This window comes from Saimiri boliviensis, chromosome 13 (assembly GCF_048565385.1).
Source record: "Saimiri boliviensis isolate mSaiBol1 chromosome 13, mSaiBol1.pri, whole genome shotgun sequence".
NCBI lineage: Eukaryota > Metazoa > Chordata > Mammalia > Primates > Cebidae > Saimiri > Saimiri boliviensis.
This window is the reverse complement of record NC_133461.1, coordinates 105,243,670-105,256,080: the sequence shown is the minus strand read 5'-3', so window position 1 is coordinate 105,256,080 and position 12,411 is coordinate 105,243,670. Positions and strand designations below refer to the sequence as shown.

The 12,411-nt window shown below is 44.0% G+C and overlaps 1 protein-coding gene across 12 annotated transcripts in view; it reads left to right on the top strand.

The window, feature by feature from the left end:
- The window catches only part of LOC104650276 (serine protease-like protein 51), a 90,470-nt gene that overhangs the window by 32,673 nt on the left and 45,386 nt on the right, over nt 1-12,411 (top strand). The window contains exons 1-2 of one of the 12 annotated variants that reach the window (XM_074384158.1): nt 5,634-7,219; nt 8,355-8,457. The exons of the other annotated variants lie outside the window; for them this stretch is intronic. The gene's annotated coding sequence lies outside the window, so the exon portion shown is untranslated. Of the gene's footprint in view, nt 1-5,633; nt 7,220-8,354; nt 8,458-12,411 lie in introns of those variants that run through there. 12 annotated transcript variants of the gene reach the window in all.

Genomic DNA, 12,411 nt, shown 5'->3' with positions numbered 1-12,411 from the left:
TTTTATGCTGTTATGTAGATGTTTATATCAACCTTTTATCCCGTAGCCTTGCTAAATTCATCTATTAATTATAGTAACTCATATGTATATCCCTTTGGCTTTTCTGTATTCACAATCATGTCATCTACCACTAACAGTAGCTTTATTTCTTTTCTGTCCTTATTTATTTTATTTCTTTTTCATATTACACTGGCTAGATAGACTGGCTTGTACAACAGGTGTGTTTGACTGATACACGTTTCATCCATTAGCACAGTGAATTTTTCTATATCCTTGTAAGAAAGCAAGCATGTAGCTTTATTTTTACATCTATTTAATTTAATTTATTACCAATACATTTGGGTGCTCTAGCATTTTATTATTTGTTTTCTATTTGTGGCATCTCTTCAAACTTTCTTTTATTTCTTGGCTTTATTTTAGATAGATTAAAAATATTTTCAACAATTCTACAAGCTACCCTGGAGATACAAGATCACACTTTAGCTATTACACATGTAACTATGTTAACCGTTAATAAATACACTGGGCCGGGCACAGTGGCTCATGCCTATAATCCCAGCACTTTGGGGGGGTCTGAGGCAGGCAGATTGCTTGAGGTCAGGAGCTTGAGACTAGCCTGGCCAGCCAGCGTGGTAAAACCCCATCTCTACTAAAAATAGGGAAATCAGCTGGGCGTGGTGGCAAATGCCTGTAGTCCCAGCTACTTGGGAGGCTGAGGCAGGATAATTGCTTGAACCCAGCAGGCAAAGGTTGGAGTGAGCTGAGGTCCGCCACTGCATTCTACCTGGGCAACAGAGGAAGACTCCGTTTCAAAAAATAACAAAAAGAATACACTGCACCAGTGCTTGCTGCTTTACGTCTGCCCCTCTGCCCATCACGTCCAGGGCGCTCAGGCTGTCACGTGCCGTGCAGATGAAGCTTCTGGACTGTGTGTTGTTATTGCCTAGTCTATTGCAGCAGCTCTTGAGGAGAGGAAATGTTATTCCCCATGTACACTTGCCGCCCAGTTTACTTGTGATGTGTCCATGTTCCTAGGGTGCGGACCCTTAAGTTCCCAACCAAAGCCACGGGAACTTACGAGCCCCACACCATTGACAGGTCCTGGAGTCCACAAGTCACAAACTGCCAAGTTGTCCCCAGGGCATTCCTATTGCCAGGCTCATCTCTCTGGAGTTCCTTCTTTTGCTATAAACTGGCCTGGTAACTCTTCATTAACTTAACTCTCTAGTGCTTTTGAGCAAGGAATGTTACATATTTTACATTAGAAAAAGATTCCAAATTTCAGATTCCATCTATTTTGGTTTTAATTTTTTGAGACAGAGTTTCTCTCTGTTGCCCAGGCTGGAGTGCGGTGGCGTGATCTTGGCTCACTGCAACCTCTGCCTCCTGGGTTCAAGCGATTCCCTGCCTCAGCCTCCTGAGTAGCTGGGATTACAGGCGTGTGCCACCATGCCTGGCTAATTTTCCTATTTTTAGTAGAGTCTGGGTTTTACCATGTTGTCCAGGCTGGTCTCGAATTCCTGACCTCGAGTGATCTGCCCACCTCGACCTCCCAAAGTTCTGGGATTGCAGCCTTCATTTTTCAGTTGCACCCAGTCTAATTTTTCAGTTCTATTATTTCCCCTTATTTTTTCTCTGTTTCTGCCAGTTCCTTTTTATTTTATCCTTTCCTTTTGTGAGCTCCTATTTTATAATGTTTCATGTTTTCTTCAATATCCTTGCATAAAACAGCGCTAAGCTGTTTTTCCCCTGGATAATAGCCAAACAAATGTATTATTCATGTGTATGTTGTACATTTTGTTTCTTTTCTCGTAATAGTTTCGCATGATTTTCCTGTTTTTCAGCTTGTTTGTTTTTAACTCAGGGCCAGTTCTAGGAGCTCTGCCTTTTGGTCCACATGATCTAGATAGAAACCCGCTGCTGCCTTTCCCTTTTGATGTGAGCCTGCTCGTGATCTTCTCTCTGTACCTGGAGGGCTGTGTGCTGGTAATTTATCTTCTCTGTTCAGCCTGCCTGGGGACAGAAGTGAAGGAGTTGGGGTCACAGTCAGTCACAATCTAGGAATACATTTTCGGAATACTTTCCCTTGGAAGCAGAGCAGGAAAGGGTGAAGTTCTATCAGCTTGGATGGAATCTTTTCATGGGTAGGGGTATCCTTGGATTTCAGGGGGTTCTTCCCTCTTTGTGGTAATTTTCTTGAAACTCAAAGCCTTTTTTATTTCCTGAGCCAGATACATATTTTTCTCTGCAAAGATGTGTCTAGTACCGGCTGTGAGACTGAGTTGCCTCCTCATCTTGCCATTGACCTTGTAGAAACCGTGTCAAGGGCAGGAGGGAAGGCATCATGCAGGCAGACTGTTCTCCCCAGCCTGTCCCAGCAGAGGTCAAGTGGCTTCCAAGGAGAACTCTCTGTCCTTCCCATCGTCTGCCTGGGCCACAGGCTTTTGTCCTCTGAGCTGTAGGTGGTGGTGGGACTCTGTGGGCTTTTGTAATGTAGTTCTCAGCCCTCTGAGCTTCAAGGAACTCAAAAATAACAGTGCTGCATGTCGGTTGTCTTTTCTGGGTCTTCTTTCATCCTGGTAAAATTATAATGAAAACCTTCAAAATTTGCAGCAATGGTTTGGTTTTTCTGATTTCCACACAGATGATGTTTCTTCCTTTCTTTTTTAAAAATGTATTTTCGCGCGGCGTGGTGGCTCACGCCTGTAATCCCAGCACTCTGGGAGGCTGAGGCAGGTGGATCACCTGAGGTCAGGCATTCAAGACCAGCCTGGCCAACAGGGTAAAACCGTGTTCCTACTGAAAATACAAAAAGTTAGCTGGGCATGGTGGCAGGCACCTGTAATCCCAGCTACTTGGGAGGCTGAGGCAGGAGAATTGCTTGAATCCGGGAGGCAAATGTGACAGTGAGCCAAGGTTGCACCATTGCACTCCAGCCTGGGCAACAAGAGCTAAACTCAGTCTCAAAACAAAAAAAAATTACAATGTATTTTGGTTAATTTCAGTATGCACCTAGGATGGGTGTATATGTGTATTATGCGTGACGTATTTATAAGCCATCTTTCTTCAAATGTTACTGCAAAGTTAATTTACAATTCAAACAAAGTATTATATATTAAAACTCAAAATAGAAACCCAATTTTATTTTGAAATGACTGAGGTATATTGCAAATATTTAAATATATTAATAAAGCGTCCAAATTGTCAAAAAGAATGGTGGTGGGATTCTGGCGTGTATCTTTTCATAAGGGCCATTTAGTGCATGTTAGGGCCCGGAAACTATTTTCCGTATATCCATGGAAAATGTCCAGGTGGTGTAAATCCTTGATGGAAAAGTCTACACGGGTTTTCTATGCATAAGGCAAAAAAGTGATGAGTTCCATGGAGGCTACTGCAAATAAAGTATACGAACTGTAAGTCAGAATAGCGAAATTGCATCTGCCAGCTGTGTCCAGAGAAGCAGCCCTAAAGCCTGAGTCTAGCGTTACCATGGCCAGAAGGAGCAGCGACGTGCAAGTGGGCAGAACTCTGCACTGAAAGCACAGTGTTGATGAGTCCATTCTCTCATTGCTGTGAAGAAATACCCGCGACTGGGCTGAGACTGTGTGATTTGTAGGAAAGGAGGTTTCATGGTTCTGCACACTGTACGGGAAGCAAAGTGGCATCTGCTTCTGGGGAAGCCTCAAGAAACTTCCAATTATGCTAGAAGGCAAAAGAGGATCAGACCTGTCACATGGCCAGAGCAGGAGCAAGAGGGAGAGAAGGGAAAAGTGCTACACACTTTTGAACAATAAGATCTCGTGAGAACTCACTATCACGAGAACACCACCAAGGGGATGATGCCGAACCGTTCATGAGAAATCCACCCCCATGATCAAATCCCCTCCCATCAGGCCCCACCTTCAACTCTCGGATTGCAGTTCAACATGAGATTTGAGTGGGGACACGGATCCAAACCATATCAATTCCAGTAGTGATCAATTCCAGTGACTCTAAAACGAGACTGCCTGGTTTCCATTCCGGGTTCCAGTACTTCATAACAATATGCCCTGGAGGAACTTGCCTGCCTCTCTGGGCCTCCATTACTTCTGTGAAATAGATTTAATAATAAAACCCATTTTATAAGTAAAGATGAAGAGAGTTCATCTATAATATCAAGAACGTAGCACAGTGCCTGGGCTATAATAGGTGTTGGCTGTTACTATTGTAACGTCCTGCCCCGTAAGGTCCTTGAAGAATGTGCTGGGCCTGACTGACAGATGGTCTATGTGGAAGGAATAGCATTGAACTGGGCTTGAGAAGACTTAGGTTGGAAGCTCAAATTTGCCACTAATACACGACCTTATACCGGGTAGATTTTCAATAAATATTTCTGAGATGAATTAAATGAGTAGATAACGAGTAACTGATAGCTCTTTATCACCACCCAGATTTAACCAGTTCCTGAGAGAGAATCAAGGAGGTTTCCAAGATTTTGTGTCAACAGAACTAAGCTTTTCTGATTCGATCCCCTAAACAAGTTGTCCAGAGGACAGTTTAAAGATCTAAAAGGCTTAAAATTGGGATAAATAGAATAGTTAAAATTATGGGTGGTAAACTTCTGTAAGTAATGCATCCAAAAGGTTGCATAAGCTGAAATTATAAAGCACTCGAACATTCAGGAAACATATAGCTTTGACATTCACTCATTTATTCAATAAACATTTACTGAAACTTAACATATTCAAAGACTGTTAAATATTAGCAATATGAAGAGGGCACACAGGATTTACAGCCTCGAGACATTTATGGTCTAGTCAGGGAGACAGACATGTAAGCAGATAATTAATACAACACGGTAAGTGCCCTGTTGACGTGGGTTCAAGATGCTATGGGGTCTCAGAGAGCGGCTGAATGTTGATTTGACCACCAATGGCCAATGATTTAATCAATTATGACTATGTAATGAAGCCTCCACAAAACCCCCAAAGGAAATAATTTGGAGCACTTCCAGGTTGCCAAACACGGGGAAGGTGGCATGCCCAGAGAGGGCATGGAAGTGCCACGTCCCTTCCCCCAGACCTTGCCCTGGGCATCGCTTCATCTGGCTGTTCATTTGCACTATTTAAAATATCCTTTGTGATAAATGAGCAGTAGTAAGTAAACTGCTTTTTCCTGTGTTCTGTGAGCTGCTCTCCTGAATCATCAAACCTGAGGATGGGGTGGTGGGGATCTCCAATTTGTAGCCAGGTCGGAAGTTGTGACCTGGGAACCTGCTCTTTGTGATTGGCGTCTGAAGTAGGGGGCAGTCTGCGAGACTGAGCCCTTACCCTGTGGGGTCTGCGCTAACTCTGGTTTCCATGAGATTGAGTTTAGTTGCAGGAGGCCCAGCTGGGGCCCCGTGGAAAATTGCTTTGTGTGGGAAAAACATTCGTCTGGCATCACGAATGTACTATGGAGAGTGGGGGCATGTAGAGTAGGAGAAAACAGTTTGTTTTTTCCTTTCCACCAAGCTATGTGACTTTGTCTTGCAGGAAGGGACCATGGAAGAGTTTAAGGAGAAAACCAGCAAGATTATGCCATGTGCTAGATGGGGAACTGAGGCAGCTCTGTGGGAGGTGGAAGGTGGAGGGAGGAGGGGGTTGAGGGATCAGGGCTAACATGAGGGTGAGGCGACTGCTCTGAAGTCCCACAGAGAGATGCTGAGGAGCTGACAGAGGCAGGGCACAGGAAGAGGAAGGACAGGGTCCTCCTTTGCATGTCGGAATCTGGGGGATTGTTGGAGCTGCAGGGGCTTGAGGAAGACGTGGCAACTTTACTCGGGAAGAGAACAGCTCCAGCCATCATGGGTCAATGCAACCTCTGATGGACGTGGCGATCGACCTGGGGTAACAGGAGGACTGAGAACAATCAACTCAGAGTAAATTGCAGTATCCTCACAGGGTGGCAGGAGTGAAAAAAGACAATGCCAGTTTCTGCAAAGGGATATCTTCTAACATAAATATCTACTAATTCATTGCCATAAACTCGGTGTCCTGGGCAATCTATGTTTATTGAATTTTAAGCATTGTCCGCATTAAACATACAGTGAATGTTTGCCCTCCATTTAAATGCTACTAGCTGTGGGGTTTTCCTTAGTGCCATGACCAAGACTGTTAACCAATTCTACCGCTGCAACCAGTTAGCCCATGGGTTCTTAAACTCGGTGGCCGTGAGCTCTGAGAATTGAATAAACTCTTTTGATTTGGCACTGAATCTGGGCACTGAATTCAGATTTGGGTTAAACTTTCATTATAAAAAACAAGCATTTGTCTATTTTTGTATTGAAACCAGCCAGGCATCTGTAACAGCAGCTATTGCTACACATTCATGCTAAGCTGGTGTTAGAGCTCAAGGTGGACTTGCGTCCTCCCTGGATATGTGTTCACTTGGGGATTCGAGAAACTGCAGAGATGGGAGGAGGCAATGCAGAGAGAATGGGGAGAAAACGAGGAGATCAAGTGTGGAGCTGTGAGAAATAGGGAAGACCCTTTCTACTCTGATTTAAATTTCAAGCCAGGAATTACAAAAATGTGAAATGAAAATCTGGGGCACGAGATAGGATGAGAAATATCCACTCTGAATTAACAAAAGATGAGCCCGAAGTAATTCTCCTAATGATGTTACTGCATTCTAATGCTGCAAAGTGACATCTTCTAACATAAATATCTACTAATTTATTGTCATAAACTTGGTGTCGTTGGCAACCTGTATTTATTGAATTTACATTCTAGTGCTATAACATCACTGATGCTGCTTTTCTTCAAGAGATTATTAGAGCAAATTATGGCAATCGTGAGAGATTGACACGAACAGATTCCTTCAAAAGACGCTTCTGTAATAATTTCTTAGAAAAGACCATGACTCTCTAAGCATTTCAGCCATAAGAAGAAATGAAAAGGGAAAGATTTAATCAAGTAACAAATTTTAACTTCCAAACATCAAAACAGAAGACATTGATACATTAGGTGAGCTGAGTATTATGCACTAAAAAACAGGTTGTTTTTGCTTTTGTTTTCAGAAAAAAAGGATTTTCAAATATCCTTAATACTTAAATAACATCTTTACAAAAGCAATTGATAAATATCATACTTAAAATGAACTTTAAACAAGTCCATAGGTGAAGCCCTGGGAGCACAGAGGTAGAGAAATGACCTTTCCAAGCAGATCCTTGGGGGAATAAAACCGTGCGGGACCCTGGGTAAGTATCCTGAAGGGGCTGGGCTAGATCACAACCTCAACTTTAAATACAGCCAGGGGCTGCCAAACAACGTTTGGGGCAATGGCAAACTGCACATATGACAGTGGTCCCGCAAGATTACAATGGAGCTGAAAAATTCCCATCCCCTTGTGACGCCGTAGCTGTCACCGTAGCACCACCCGTCACTCACGTGTCTGCGGTGCTGCCGTTAGCAGACCTCCCATACTGCCCATTGTATACAAGTCCAGCACATACAATTGTGCACATCGAATAATACTTGATAATGATAAGAAGCAATTATGTTATTGATTTATGTATTTATTACCCTATTTATTTGGTAATTTTAGAGTATACTCCTTCTTCTTATAAGTAACTGTAAAACAGCCTGAGACAGGTCCTTCAGAAGGCATTCAGAAGAAGGCATTGTTATCACAGAAGATGACAGTTCCATGCATGTTCTTGTCCCTGAAGACCCCCCAGTGAAACAAGAGGTGGAGGGAAAGACCGTGATATTGACAATCCTGACCCGTGTGTAGGCTAATGTGTCTATGAATGGCTAATGTGTGTGTGTTTTGGCTTCTTTAAAAAAAGTTTAAAAAGTAAAATATAATTAATTTTTTTAAATAAAAAAGCTCATAAAATGAGGATACAAAGAAACGAAATATGTTTATAGTGTATAATGTGTGTTTTAAGCTAATGTTATTACAAAAGAATTTTAAGAGATTTAAAAAAGTTCGGCCGGGTGCGGTGGCTCAAGCCTGTAATCCAGCACTTTGGGAGGCCGAGGCGGGTGGATCACGGAGGTCAAGAGATCGAGACCATCCTGGTCAACATGGTGAAACCCTGTCTCTACTAAAAATACAAAACATTAGCTGGGCATGGTGGCGCGTGTCTGTAATCCCAGCTACTCAGGAGGCTGAGGCAGGAGAATTGCCTGAATCCAGGAGGCGGAGGTTGCGGTGAGCCGAGATCGCGCCATTGCACTCTAGCCTGGGTAACAAGAGCGAAACTCCGTCTCAAAAAAAAAAAAAAAAAATTATAAGTAAAAAGTTACAGAAGCTAAGATTAATTTATTAATGAAGATAGAAAAAATTCTTTGTTAATGTAACGTAGCCTAAGTGTACAGTATTTGCAGAGTCTCCAGCCACACACAGCCCTGTCCTCGGCCTCCACATTCACTCACTGCTCCCTTACTGACTCACCCAGAGCAACCTCCAGCCCTGCAAGCTTCGTTCATGGTAAGTGCCCTGGACAAGTGCACTGTATTATCTTTTAGATCATATTTTTACTGTATCTTATCTATGTTTAGATATGCAAATACCCATGGGTTACAGTTGCCAGTAATACTCAGTACCGTAACCTGCTGTATGGGCTTGTAGCCTGGAGTGATAGGCTCTGCCATACAGCCCAGGTGTGTAGCAGGCTATGCCATCTAGGTGTGTGTAAGTTCACTCTGTGATGCTTGCGTTTAACCACACACTTCTCAGAATGTGTCCCTTTTTTTTTTTTTTTTTTTTTGAGATGGAGTTTCGCTCTTGTTACCCAGGCTGGAGTGCAATGGCGCCATCTCGGCTCACCGCAACCTCCGCTTCCTGGGTTCAGGCAATTCTCCTGCCTCAGCCTCCTGAGTAGCTGGGATTACAGGCACGAGCCATCATGCCCAGCTAATTTTTTGTATTTTTAGTAGAGACGGGGTTTCACCAAGTTGACCAGGATGGTCTCGATCTCTTGACCTCGTGATCCACCTGCCTCAGCCTCCCAAAGTGCTGGGATTACAGGCTTGAGCCACCGCACCCGGCTCTGTGTCCCATTTTTAAGCGACCCATGATCCCTGGTCCAGTCAGAGACTCTTTTTTTTTTTTTTTTTTTTTTTTTTGTGACAGACTCTTACTCTGTCTCCCAGGCTAGAGTGCAGTGGCATGATCTCAGCTTACAGCAACCTCCGCCTCCCGGGTTCACGCAGTTCTCCTGCCTAGTCTCTAGAGCAGCTGGGACTACAGGTGCCCACCACCATAAGCGGCTAATTTTTGTATTTTTAGTAGAGATAGGGTTTCGCCATGTTGGCCAGGCTGGTCCTGAACTCCCGGCCTCTGTGATCTGCCTGCCTCGGCCTCTCGAAGTACTAGAATGACGGGCTTGAGCCACAGCGCCCAGCCCCTCATAGACTCTTCTAGATGGAAGCCCTGTCTTACTCTCCTCCTGTATGACCCGCTCCAGCCATAATCTAACATGGTGGCAGAGAGATCCTCTGGGGTTTCTCTGCTCAAAATCTGTCACCATCTCCTCCTAGCTGCCCGTACGATGGTAAGAATCAGTAGAGGTAGTGGACATCCTTGTTGTTCTTGACTCCGTGGGGATGCTTCTAGCTTTTTCCCAGTCAGCATGCTGCTCACGTTCAGGCCAAGATAGATACCCTTTATCATGTTAAGGAGATGTTCATCTATTCTTATTTTTATACGCCATTTAAAATTCAAGAATAGTCATTGCCTATATTCTCTAGCTATCATTTTTCTAACTCTTTTTATAAAGAGTCAAATGTATGTTTTGGTGTACCAGTCTATGGGGCTTTAGGACATGCGTAGATTCATGTTGCCCACACTGTAGACAAGATACTGAAATTTTAAGTACTCCCCAAAATCTCCTCTGTCTGCTCACTTGTACTCACCCCTCCCTGACTCCCAACTCGTGGCAGCCACTGCCTTGTTATCCATGCCTAGTGTTTTGTCTTCTCCAGCATGCCATACAAATAGAACCCTACACAATATGTGACCTTCTGAGCCTGGGTTCTCTGACTTAGCATGACGCATTTGAGATTCCTCTGGTGTTGCATGTACCAGTAGTTCCTTTTTATTTCTGGGTGGTATTCCATCATGTGGATAGATTACCCCTTGAGGAATATTTGAGTATTTCCAGATTGGAGGATTGTGAACAACCCTGCAATAAATATTCCTGTGCATCTGCTACAATGACTAAGATAAAAACTTCTGATAGCACCAAGTGTTGAAAAGGAGGTAAGGGATAGGAATTCTTACCCAGCATTGTTTTTTTTTTTAGACGGAGTCTTGCTCTGTCTCCCAGGCTGAATGCAGTTGTGCGATCTTGGCTCGCTGTAACCTCTGCCTCCTGAATTCAAGTGAGTCTCCTGCCTCCTGCCTCAGCCTTGGAGTAGCTGGGACTACAGGCCTGAACCACCCTGTCTGGCTAATTTTTGTATTTTTAGTAAAGGCAGGGTTTCACCATGAAGGTCAGCCTGGTCTCAAATTCCTGACCTCAGGTGATCCACCTGCCTCGGCCTCCCAAAGTGCTGGGATTACAGGCATGAGCCACTGAGCCCAGCTGGAACTCTTATTCATTGTTGATGGAAATGCAAAATGGTGCAGCCATGTGAAAAGCAATTGGGCAGTTTTGTAAAAGGTGGGGTGTGCACTGACCACATGACCTAGCAGTCCCTATCTAGGTATTTATCCCCCCAAAATTAAAAATTACATTCACACAAAAATCTCTCTTTTAAACTGTTTTTACTTATTTTCATTGCTTCTCTAATTTCGTACTCTTTATCCCTTACTATGCTGTCCAAGGAATTTTCTCTCATTTCATTTTTTCGTTTCTAGCCTGACGTCTGCCAGGCTCACGCCTCATCTCCTCTTTTCTCATTTTCTCCTTGTGTTTTCTTATAACTTCTTCCTTTAGTTTCTAATTTATGATTTTCTTTCACATAGATGATTGCTTTGTAAGGGTTTTTTTTATGATTTATGGCAAAATATCTACTCAGATTTTTTTATTTGTTCTGGGTGACATTTTCCTAGTTAGAATTTCATCTAGTAAATGTTGCTGTTTTCTGCCATCCCTGTCCCTTTAAAAAAGAATACATATTTATTATGCCTGTGCCAAATCTCTCTTGGCTTCTCGTCTTCCTGTACTATTTCCAGGAGTCCTTCAGGGAATGGAATTTGCTGGAGGCTGGTGGCCACAATGACCATGTCCTTTACTGTGCATGTCTTTTGTGCCCCCCAGCCCCCCACAGGCTTTCTTTAGATCCCTATAAATTGGGTCCTGCAATTTATTGCCTCTCAGATCCACACCCATCCTTCATTACCTGCTCTGCAATAATGCATCTGGACCCTGTAAGAAATGTTTCTTTGTAGCAAGCACAACATTAAGCGTTCTCAGCAGTAGGTGCTGGAAGGGTACTGCACGTGGATAGGGCCTTTCTTCCTGGTCCAGTCCAGCATGCTGCTGTTTGCTGCTGCTTGCCCCTGTGGTGTGGTTGCCCACAGCATGTGGGGAATGCTTGGTGGTGCTCAGCTCCGCCCTGCTTCTCTCAGCGGGTTCAAGCCCTGTCCCCTGTTCAGTTATCTGTTCCACAAATGAGCCAGTTTATTCTTGGCAGTCTTCTCATTAGCACAAAAGCCAAGGCCGGGCGCGGTGGCTCAAGCCTGTAATCCAAGCACTTTGGGAGGCCGAGGCGGGTGGATCACAAGGTCAAGAGATCGAGACCACCCTGGTCAACATGGTGAAACCCCGTCTCTACTAAAAAAAAAAAAATACAAAAAATTAGCTGGGCATGGTGGCGCGTGCCTGTAATCCCAGCTACTCAGGAGGCTGAGGCAGAAGAATTGCCCGAACCCAGGAGGCGGAGGTTGCGGTGAGCCGAGATCGCGCCATTGCACTCCAGCCTGGGTAACAAGAGTGAAACAACGTCTCAAAAAAAAAAAAAAAAAAAAAAAAAAAAAAAAAAAAAAAAAAAAAGCCTGCTGGTGCCAAACTCAATGTTTTACACATCCAGCTATTTTGAACATAATCTAAATCTAAATAAGCAGATGTTTAGCCATCTAAAGCTCACCTTCTTTGGATACTCTGTGAAACTGCACCCAACATCTGCTAGCCACAGGTAGCATGAAGCCTGTGGCTCTAACAGACCCCAAGCCACTGCTGTCCGTGGGAGCTCTCTGACCCAGAGACTCCCCAGGGTGCCAGTGAACCACATCACCTAGACAAGTAAGCCCCCTGTCAGAGTCCTCTTTCCTCAGAAGTTCCCTTGTCTTCTTCCTCTTCTGGATGGTGCTGTCTTAACCTCCACATAGTCTCAGGCTGTAAAGGGCTTCCCCTTCATGCAACCTGTCAGAGCATTTCCCAAATGAAACTTGTGTGTGCTGCTACCACCTCGTGGTCATATCTTTTTCTTGGATCAG